Here is a 10,216-nt window from a genome sequence, read left to right on the forward strand (position 1 = left end):
CTACAGTTCCTCAGAGAATTGTGAGCAGACACTGAGATGAACTGAAAATTCAATTGAGAATAAATAAATGGCACCATTTGGAAGTTACTCTGATTTGTCTTTTGTTGTCTTGGTCCCTCCTGCCCCAAGTGCTGGGGCTTTGCCACAGATTGTCTTTCATCTGGACTGTAGCCACAGTCTTTTCATTTTCAGTGAAAGTACTCATCTGGGGCCTGGAGGAAATGGAAGTGAAACCACAGCTCAGGCAACACCATACTTGGGCAAGCAACTGGCTACAGGTTCCTTGTCCTCCAAGGATTTTCTTTGTTCCCCACTGGGCAATGTCATTGGCCAACTCTGGGTCTGCACCTGCATCTTTGTGTCTTTCCCTCATATTTGAATGCCCTTGACTTTCCCTAACACTCTACACACCTTACAGAGTTGCCCATACTAGGGAATGTCCAAGGCCAAAAGAACCCAAGGAGGAAAGACAGCTAGGAATTAAAATCAGGAAATGCTTCCTTTCCACTTCAATCCAGAGCGTTCCTGGAAACTGCCTAAAGATCACCCCCACAGCTTGTAGTCCCTAGTGCTAGATGAGAAATGTAGAGTTGTGAATCTGAAGACTGATGTAGGATGGGACTTGGGCCAGTGGGAGGGGCAGGGTTCAGAATGATTTTTAGGAAGAAAGAAGGTTGGCACCATGACAGCCTGGCTTGACGCCGCCCTTCCTGGCCAAGCACACAGAGGATCTATTGACTGGCAGACTGACTGCATGAAGCCTGGTGCCGACGAGGTTATTAGAGTCATAAGAAATTGGCACCTGGGTAGTGATGCCTTGGCAACTGCTATCTCCCTCAAAATGTGTCAGTTCTGCAGAAATATGGGCTTTCATCCACCTTCTTGGCTTCACAAAAGTTTGTGTCTAGGAGCTGACTTTAGGACATCCTGCCTTTCCTGCTCTTTTAGTCATTCCAGGGTGATTCCGACTCTGCTTCCCAATGTGATGGGGTGAAAAAGAAAAGCAGCTATGGAATCAGTCTACCCAAATTCATCTCCTGACTCTCTAGTGTCCCTGCTGCCAATTGTGGAAAAGTGACCCATCATCAAAGCCTCCATTTTACCTCTGTAAAATGACGATACTACCTACCTCATATAGTCCTTGCATAAGATTTGTGAGACTTAGCTCCCAATAGTTTATAAATGAATGGCAGACCTTCCCATCTCCCTCCTTTTCCTCACTGTTGCCACCATCTGGGTTATTTTATTCTAGCATGACTTTCGAAGAACAATTTTAATAATCAATTTGAAGACTGTAAACAAATTGTTTTAAACCCTTTTCAAAAAGAAGAGGAACTAATTTTAAATAATCAACCAATATTTATTGAGCATTGTTCATGAAAGCAAAAAGAACTATTAAAGATCCTTCTGGAGGTTGAAGTTACTGACTTGAGATCTTTGAATGATGTGTATATTTTTGTTTTTTCGTACATTTTCTGGTACTGGAGCCTATGGCTAATTGAGAAATCATTACACATTAAAAAAAAAAAATGCTAGTTCTGTGTCTGGTGCTACAGAGAAAAACAAATGTCTATCAGTTGTCTGGGTTCCCAGAAATGAGGGATCATGAGTCACTGAAATCACATCCTGAGCCTTCTTGGAGGCTCTAAATCTGTGCATAAAGACAACAGAGTAAGATTCAGTTTCTTTGTTTTTAAAATACACTTTTCACCTACCGGGGTCACAGTTTCCTTATGAAGAAAATGACTAAACAAATAATTAAGTTAATCATATACATTTTGGTCCAGAACAAATTTCTCTTGTATGTATGTATTTATTGTGGTGGTAGGATGGAAAGTGATAAACTTTTCATTCAGTTTGCTTTACCACACCTAAGAAAGATGTTCCCACTGGGCACCATGTTGAACATCTGTAATCCCAGCGGCTTAGGAGGCTGAGGAGGACCACAAGTTCAAAGCCAGCCTCAGAAATTTAGCAAAACCCTGTCTCAAATTTTTAAAAAGGGAGCTGTGAATGTGGATCAGTGGTTGAGCAACCCTGGGTTCAATCCCTGGTGGATGGGGGGATGACGTTTCCATGTCCCATGCTCCTGGGTGCTAGGTTAATCATTCTTGCCTTGGACTTGTTTCAGGGTATCAGTTTGGTTTGGAAGCATCAGTCAGTTTGAAATCTAAGAACAGCCTTTTTTTTTTTTAAACTGGTTTATTATAAAGAATATTACCAGGGAGAACAATGAATACCCAGTGAAGAGATGTACAGGACAAGGTATGAAGAAAGGAGCAAGGAGTCTCCTTGCAGGAACCCCCATGTGTTCAGCCATCTGAATCTCCATGACACATCTTTTTCACTATCTGTCTGTACAGGTCATGAGCCAAGAACTTAGAAAATTTCTTACTTTAATCCTCATAACAATTTTACCTAAGGCTATAATAACAAAATTCAGTGGTTTAAACAACCATAGTGCATCTCACTATTCCATGGGTCGGCTTGGACTCGGCTGGGCAGTCCACGGGCAGTACCTCTTCTGGGGGTCTTATATCATTAGATGGCCTGGGTGCTTTTCCATGTGGCCTGTCTTTCCACGTGCCATCTCGGTTTTAAGAGTTCTCTCATTGTTGTTGGAGTCTAGAAGAGGTAAGATATTTTTGTCCTGCTTCAACTCCGGGGCTTGGAACTCCCCGAGCAGCACTTCCTCTGCATCCTATTGGTCAAAGCAACCACAGACCTTGATGTGGTAGGAGCTTCACACAGACTGGGATGAGCAGAAGCTAATCTACCCAGACTAATTTAAGGATGGAGGAGTTCAAGGAGAGAAGTTCATTGCCCAAAGTAGCAAACCTAGTAAGGGGCAAAGTTTCGATTTGGTCCCAGGCAATCAGCTGAGGAAGTCCAGGCTCTGTGCTATGATGTTTCTGAGTGGCTAGCTATAAAATATTTTTCCCTTCATCCCTAATCTCCACTTTCATCTCCTTCCACCATGAAGCCCACAAGCTAATATGTTCAGGTGTATATTTCTGTAAAATATATTGGTTTTGAGCATGTATCTTAAATTTGCATAAAAGGTATCATAACTGTGTTGGGGGGGTTGTTTGTTTGTTGTACTTGGGTTTTAACCCAGGGGTGCCTTACCATTGATCCACATCTCCAGCCTTTTTATTTTGAGACAGGATCTCACTAAGCTGCTTAGGGCTGTGCTAAGTTCCTGAGGTTGGCCTGGCATTTGCAATCCTCCGCCTCAGCTTCCTGAGCTGTGTTGCTGCATGTGTATCTAGCTCATTGCTTCTGATGACTATTTGGAATTCCACTTTCTATTTCCATTCCCTTAATGTTACCTTCAAGTCCCTGACCCAATCAACACACTGGGGTGGACATCCTAACACACATTACCTAGGTCCCATGGGAGATGTTTTCTGGGTTACTATCCATGAGTGGGGATGCTGGGTTATGGATGTTGACATATTTAAATTCACAGTTTTTGTATCATTTTCCAGGACTTCTTTAGATGCCCTCCAATAGTGGTCATTTTCTCATTTCTCCATATCCTTTCCAACATTATTATTGTTTTTGATTCATTTTAGTCAACCTAATAACATGAATCTGTGTCTTTCTCCTTGTGTCTGTTCAAATTTACATTTCTTTATATTTCCTGTTGGCTTCCCCATCTTTCCCTTTTTTAGTCTCTTCAGTTTGATGTGCTAAAAAGTCTTCTCTAATTTGTTTATCTCTCTTAACTTTGTCTACTCTATGTTTGTTGAACAGAAGTCCTTAATTTTGGCATAGTCAAATCTGGTTTTTGTACTATGGGTGATCTTATTTAAGAACGTTCTGTCTCAGGGCTGGGATGTGGCTCAAGCAGTAGCGCGCTCGCCTGGCATGCGTGCGGCCCGGGTTCGATCCTCAGCAACACATGCAAACAAAGATGTTGTGTCTGCCAAAAACTAAATATTAAAAATTCTTTTAAAAAAAGACATCCTGTCTCATTCCAAAAGTCACAAAGTTTTTTTCCCCACTTAATTTCTTTCTTTAACTTTACTCTATCTGGAGTGCACCTCTATCATACAATATAGGGACGCAACTTTATTTCCCTCACCATCTACTGATTTTTCCATCACCATCTACTGATCAGTGTCCCATTTGGTCATTCATTTATAGTGGCAACCTGTATCTTATATATTCAGCTCCACACAAACATGGTCTGTTTTTGAGTACTCAGTTTATGACTGTTCCTGAATTACCTCACTAACTTTCTTTTTTTTGGGGGGGGGGCTTGTTTGTTTTTTGGTACTAGGGATTGAATTCAGGGGCACTCGAACACTGAACCACATCCCCAGCCCTATTTTGCAGTTTATTTAGAGACAGGGTCTCACTGAGTTACTTAGCACCTTGCTTTTGCTGAGGCTGGCTTTGAATTTGCGATTCTTCTGCCTCAGCCTCCCAAGCCACTGGGATTACAGGCGTGCACCACCATGCCCGTCTCTCACTAACTTTCTTACTGCGGTTCCACTGTGTTTCAATATCCATAGGAATGAACAGGTAGCTCCTCCCCACAATCCCCTGACAACTTCAGTCTCCTTTTTTTCAAAACTGTCTTAGTTGTTATCCAGTTTTTTGTTTGGGTTTGAAATTTAGAATTGGTAAGTCATCAAAAAGTCTTGATGGAACTTTTATTGGAATTATAGTAAATTTATTTACTATTCATGAAAACTGCCATCTTCATAGTTTGTAGTGATTCCAAATGATGATCAGAGCAAATTTATTAAGCTAGTTTTTTGTTTGTTTGTTTGTTTGTTTAGTTTTTGGTGCTATAATAGAGTTTTAATCTTTATCATCAATAAAATATTTGTCCTCATTAAATTATTTCCTAAGTATTTCATAGATAGTGTTATAATTATAAATGGCATTTTATTTTTTGTGATGTTCTCCATTAGGTTAGTGTTGGTGTAGGGGAGAACTAGTTATGCTGTATCATTGCTGAACTCTGTATTAGTTCTCACAGTTTGTTCATCTTGACAATTTATTCCCTTCTAGTCTGTTCTTTCCTGTCTTAGTGCAGTAGTCAGGCCCTCCAGGCCTCTTCCAGTGCAGCCAGGTCAGCAGGCGTATTTGCTGATTTCCCAGGCTTAAAGGATGTGTCCAAAGTTTCTCCACTATTATATTTGCTATATTTGATATTTGCTATACTTTTTAAATATGATTTCATTGAGTTTTTCTATTTCCTTTCTATTTCTGATACTGAGTTCTTTAAATTTTTATTTAAAATAAAATTAAAATAGCACTTTAAATAATACTAATGAAATGTAATTAATAACATTGAAAAATTGGCGACTTTCTCTTTTAATCCTATGTAGTAAGACACAAAATGTTGCAGCCATTCTTTCAACCCTAGATAAGATTTTTCTTTGTCTATATTGAAAAACAAGACTTCACACTGACACCACCAATTCCAATCCAATACCACGGAGTCAAATCTGGTCTTTTCCTTTTCCATATTTATATCTCCTTTTGCTAAAGTGAGGAGCCTGCCTTTGGTTGTCCTGGCTTTATTTACCTATTTAATCAATCCATCTGCCTGTAAGCATCCTCCCATCTCCACAGCCACCTCCTCTCCCCTCATGGAAGCCGTCCTCACCACTGTGGCTCTAACACTCACACCTGGCCACCCCTCCATGGGGACAGCCTCCGGATCCCAGTCTGACTCTGAAGCACCATCGTTCAGTCTGCAGTTACTTCCCTTTTCATCTGGTCTTCTGCTTATTTCTATCCATCTTCTCCGTCTGGCAGAATGGGTTATTGGTGCATTCGGTAATCTTTTTGAAGAATAAATTTAGAACATTCCTAATCTTCTCTTTCTCTAGCCATCTTTTGTCCTCTATTTCATTGATTTTAGCCTTATTTTTATTATTTTCTTCCTTCTTATTATTGTTTTCATTTATCCTGTTTCAGTCTTGCTTATTTTAGGATAAATGATTTAAAACTAAATTTTTGTTCTAAGTCCTATTTTTATCCACCACAATTTTTGAAATTTTTTTTGTTTAAATTTTAATTCTATTTTAAAATTCCTCATTTCCTTTTTTTTTAAATTTTTTTTTTAGATGTAGTTGGACACATACCTTTATTTTATTTATTTTTGTGTGCTGCTGAGGATCAAACCCAGAGCCTCCCACTTGCTAGGGGAGTGTTCTACCACTGAGCCACAACCCCAGCCTCTCCTCGTTTCCTTTTTTAACTTGAGTCCTTTAGTACTGAGTTTTGAGTTTTCACCAAATGGTAAGGTAGTGAAGTGGGGAGGGCTATTCTTTTGTGTTTCAATTATTATTATATTATGATCAGAGAACTATGATCTCTAAGATATAGTCTTTGAAATTATATTACTTTGGTGATTTAGCACATGGTTGATTATTGCAAATATATATACATATGTGCTATGTATATATGCAAATACACATGCTACATATATATGTATATATAAGTAAATAAGCTACAGCTTATTTTGTAGTTCATATCTTCTTATCTTCATGTTTTTGATGCTCGATCTATCAATTTCTGAGAGGTGAATATGCAATTTTCTGATTATAACTTTTGATTTGTGTATTTCTCCCTTTGGTCCTGTCAGTCGCTGCTTTATATATTTGAGTCTCTACTGATAGGTTTATCTTCATCACTGTATCTTCTTAATATAGTATTCCTCTTACTAAAATATAATACTCTAATGTTCTATGGTCCAATTTTGGTGCTTTCTTTTGTTTTGTGTGTGTGTTTATTTTCTGTTGTTGGTCTTTTGGGTCCTGGGGATTCAACCCAGGGCCCAAAACATACTACACAACTGCTCTAAAACTATGCTACATCCCCAGCCCCAGCCCTTTCGGGATTACACACAGGCATGTGATACCACATCCAGCTCATTTTGATGTTTTGAAGTTCTCTTTTATCTGATGCTAATATTAAATATTTTTGTAACCTATAGATAACATACTGGTAATAATATTCTTTTTTAAAAATTAAGAGGATCTTTAAATTAGTGGATGTATCTGTTTAAATTTATTTTTCTATTATGTTGGGTCTTAAATCTACCATCTTATTTCCCTTATGATATCATGTTTTCCTGGGGATCTTGACAGTCATGGCTAGTGATGTGGTCTTACGGTGTGAGGAGCACAATCTCTGTGGGTCAGCAGAGACAATGGGCACACACCTTAGGTGGGGAGATCCTCTGGTGTTGCCATTTGGACTCAGCCACTCTCTACCTTCCACACCTTAGCATGTGACCTTGCCCTCGGGGAGCTTCTGCATACCTCTATCCTGGTCACTATTTTTTAGGTCCCATCTACATGGACTGTAATCAGCTTGCCTTTGAAGAGTAGAGGAAATGGGAATTCATACAGCTGTACCTCTGCCACACACATTGCATGCACCTGCCCCAGCTTGCATGGAATGCAGCATTAATATTATCCCAGTGACTTGATGGCACTGGGCTGAAACTGCTATTTGCTGTTTTCTTGAAATAAGCATAGCACAGTAGAGAGAAAACACACGACTCTCCCCGCCATGCCTGCCACCCAGGAATAGCATCCCACCGTTCCTCACCCACACCTCTGGCAGCCCCAGTGTTCCTTGGGTTTTCTTAGAGCCACAAACAATTCTCTCATTTATTCAGCTCTTTCAGGGCTGACTGGCAGAGGGAGTGAAGAGTCAGATTGAGTTTGCTATACTCTCTGCCTCAGTATACCTCAAAAACTCCTTCTTAGAGCCCTGGAGTTTTAGTGGGAGACAGGTCATGGGGAGAAGACCAATAACCTTGGCTGTGGTCCCCAGCTGCTTTCCCTCTGCTTCACAGAGGGGACATCTGGGCTAGATTTCATTGGAAAGTAAACGTCTGGGCTGCTGAAAATGACAGTGTTGAAATCTGCCAAGTCCCTTCTCCTTTAAGATTCTGGGCAGCCTCCTCTGGCTCCCTGGTTCTTGGAGACTGTATTCATTGCAGAGGGTAATGAAGCACGTGGTAGGAAAGTCCTGCACTGCGTGGGTCCTGCACAAAGAAGAAACGACAGAAGAAAGGACACAGCTCTTCCCTCTGTTACATAGTGCCAGAAGGAGGAAGCTGGGTCTTTCACCCAGCTGCAAATAAGTAACACTTAGAAGACATAAAAACTGTGTTTATTCTGTGAGCACTCAAAATCTGCTGACATGAGGACTTTTTTAACATCAATCTTACGTCTTGTGAGACAACATGTCTGGACACTCCTGGAGTGTGACTCCACGGGACACCCATCACAGAGCAGCTGGTGCCACGGAGGCCACAAAGGAGGACATCACCAATGATGGGTGAGTTGCATTACTTTTATAGTATAAAGCTGGAACTGTTTGCCTGCTCTTTAAACAGGAAGCCCAGGCCGGTGTTTTACTCCACAATTAACTTTGCCAAGGCACAAAATGTCACCAGACTTTCTCCATCACTGACCTTTCTTTTGCTGCCCCTGCCTAGTCATCAGGGCCGATCCTATCTGATGCCTTCAGTTCTGCAGCTGAGAGTGTCCTGGCCAAAAGACACAGGAGGCAACATAAATGGCCTCCCAGGAGACGGAGATGGAATGATATGAACACTGAAAGAAATAAGGAACGCATTGAATTGGTACATACCATCTAGGTTAATTCTGGGTTGGCGCATGCCGGCAGTCCCAGCTACTTGGGAGTCTCAGGCAGGAGAAGTGAGAGTTGGAGGCCAAGCTAAACATAAACATAGCGAGACCCCATCTCAAAACAAAACAAAACAACAACAACAAAAAAAACCCTCCTGAGTTCACAATGACACTGTAAAAAACAAACCTCATCAGTCACCTTTGCAGCATACTAAAAAATGAGATCCTTATTCTAATAACTGCTTTAAAAAAAAAAAGTTTCTTGCACTGTACTTTGGGAGCACATCAAAAGCAAATTCTTCTTTAGAGAAGTAATACACCTAACTACCAAAATAATAATAGAATCTATATGAAAAATTTATTTTCCTAATGATCATTAAGGAAAGCTGAAACCAGTAACTCATAGGCAAGTTGAAAATGGAAGGATTGGACCCTTGACACTTAAACCCCCAGACCAACCTTAATATCATTAAAAAAAAAAAAAAAAAAAGGGAAAAGTTTTTTTGTGACATGATGGGCCTCCAGATGTGGCACTCTAGGAAGTGCTCAGAAACACCATGGGATGCTGTTGCCAAAAAATTGAATCCGCATCTAATTAAGCTGCTAACTACTCATTTGCAAAAATAAATAAATAGAGGGATAGCCAGGTGCAGTGGTGCACACCTTTAATCTCAACAACTAGGGAGGCTGAGGCAGGAGGACCTGAGTTTGGAGCCAGCCTCAGCAACTTAGTAAGACCCTGTTTCTAAGTAAAAATTAAAAGTGCTATGGCTGTGGCTCAGTGGTTATGCACCCTGGGTTCATTCCCCAGTACCAAAAAGAAAGAAAAAGGAAAGAAAGAGATAAGTCATTAAATGATAACATTGCAGAATTTTTCAACAGTAGCATCACTAATATAGGGGGCTGGATAATTGATTTCAAAGACTCTAAAATTCATCGACCAATTTAGCTTATAGAATTAAATCCTCAAACAAAAGAAAAGTCTAAAATCACACCATGAAGCTATCAGGGAAATTCGAACATATTTGAGAATATTAGGGAATTACTCTTAGAGGTATAATAGAATAAGATTACATTTTTTTAAGGTTCTCATCTCCTTACACATTCTGAGGGTTTATTAAGTTCCAGAGGGGTGATAGGGAGATGTTGGTCAAAGGGTACAGTCTTGATTGGAAGGAATAAGTTCTAGAAATCTACTGGACAGCCTGGAGAATAATTAATCACAAAGTATTAAATATTCAAAAGTTGCTAAGAGGATAGATTTGTTTTTGTTTCTTTTTTTTTAATTAGAGCTTTATAGTTATACATAGTGTTTGGTTCAACCCAACAAAATCATACGTGCATTCTAAATCAGTTTATGATTCTCCCACTTTTCCCTTCTGTCCTCCCGCCCCTCTCTCATTCTCCTTCTTCTACTCTGCTAGATTTCCTTTGCTCATCTATTTATATTTGATTGGTTCTTTTTTCTTATACATAAAGGTGAAGTTCCTATATTTATACGTGCACATAACATGGTTTTTGAAAGAATTCATTCTGCACTGCCTCCCCTCTTCCATCTCTCCACTCTGCCTCTCCATCTC

The sequence above is a fragment of the Ictidomys tridecemlineatus genome, chromosome 1, assembly GCF_052094955.1.
Source record: "Ictidomys tridecemlineatus isolate mIctTri1 chromosome 1, mIctTri1.hap1, whole genome shotgun sequence".
Lineage (NCBI taxonomy): Eukaryota > Metazoa > Chordata > Mammalia > Rodentia > Sciuridae > Ictidomys > Ictidomys tridecemlineatus.